The sequence below is a fragment of the Phalaenopsis equestris genome, unplaced genomic scaffold (genome assembly GCF_001263595.1).
Source record: "Phalaenopsis equestris unplaced genomic scaffold, ASM126359v1 Scaffold000002, whole genome shotgun sequence".
Taxonomy (NCBI): Eukaryota; Viridiplantae; Streptophyta; class Magnoliopsida; order Asparagales; family Orchidaceae; genus Phalaenopsis; species Phalaenopsis equestris.
In genome coordinates, this window is record NW_018164444.1 from 17,868,200 (window position 1) to 17,869,922 (window position 1,723).

Sequence of the window (1,723 nt, forward strand, 5' to 3'; positions counted from 1 at the left end):
ACATAAAAATCAGCAAATAATTACATTGTTTTTCATAAAAATATGCACAATGACAGAAAAACAATTGAGATGCAGAAAAACCCATTCTATAAGCTGAAAGAGCTGAAAGTACTATCAAACATTTGTGTAAGACACTATGTGAGTCATCCTCATCTATGGGTGACAGATGGATTGATGAGCTGCTCCGAGGTCATTTAGATATAATTCATAGTATGTTTCGGATGCCTGAAATTTTTTTTTGTGATTTTTTGGATGAATTGCAAAATAGTTTGTATGAATCATCTCAATTTTCATCCAGGGAAGTACTAGTCATCGCTTTATATATTATGTCACATAATCAATCCCTTCGCGCTACTTCCTAGCAACTACAGATTCAACCAAGATGATTAGTAGATATTTCAATATTGAGGTTAACTCTTTGGTTAAAATGACAAACAATATTGTCAAGCCACTAAATCTTACTTTTGGGCATACACCGAGAGAAATGTATAACCATATGAGATACATATCGTTCTTCAAGTTACTGATTGTATTATCTATTTAATTTACATGCATGTTTATCAAAACTAATTTATTATCATGCATATTTTAAACAACAATGTATAAGAGCAATAGATGGCATACATGTTAAAAAAAATGATAAGATTGCATATATCGGACGTTGTGAATCCACAACACAAAATATCTTTGAAGTTTGTCACTTCAACATATGTTTTACCTTCTTAATGGTTGAATGAGAATAAGTGCTCCTGATAGTCGCATATTCAAATTTGCAACTCAACGATATGAATATAAATTTTCAATGTCTCCACCCGGTTAGTACACTCATTATTATATATAATAAGTTAAATTTGAAATGATGTACTAATAATATTATTATTTAAAGAAATATTATCCCGTCAATTCGACATATCACATACAAAAGGTTTCTTAAAGTTCTTCCCCGATAAGATATATCATCTTTCTGATTTTGAGCGCAGCAACCGAGAGATCACAGAGAGAAATGAATTGTTCAAGAAAATACAATCATCATTATGAAGTGTTCTCGAGAGAGGATTTTATATATGAAAGAAGTGGATCACACTCCGAGATATGCTAATACATTCCTTCGAAAAATAGATAAATATAATTGTTGCAATAGCAGCTTTACATAATTTTATGCGGAGAGGTCTATCTCGATTCGATGTTGACTTTAGGGTCTTAGATGAATATTCAACACTGTAGAAGCATTCAAAAACCAGGCAGGACAATAATTATTTGAGGAAGACTTTGATGTGAATGACTTTAACATAGCCAATGGAGATGATGTTTGGGAGATGATCCAGTTGAGACAAGAAATTACAGATAGCAAATCCATCGAGTATATGTAACTAATATTTTGTAGTGTCTTCTGATTGATGTCTACTATTTGAGATGTATTGAGAATTTACTATTGCTAAATTTCTCTTCTACATTTTGAGATTTTAATTTTTATTGTTATAACTTTAGAGTTGCATAGTTTTTTCTTATATATATATATATATTTTTTAACATGAACCATAATATTTTCTTTTTATTATATTACAAATATAGTTTAATTTTGAGATTAAAAGCATAACATATTACGATATCATGAAAAATGAGTTCAATGTCATGAAGATCTCTAGAGTTCTGTACCATCATTGTGATATGTAGTATTTTGAATTTACATCAATAAGAGAAGACAGTTATGGGATGAGATTTT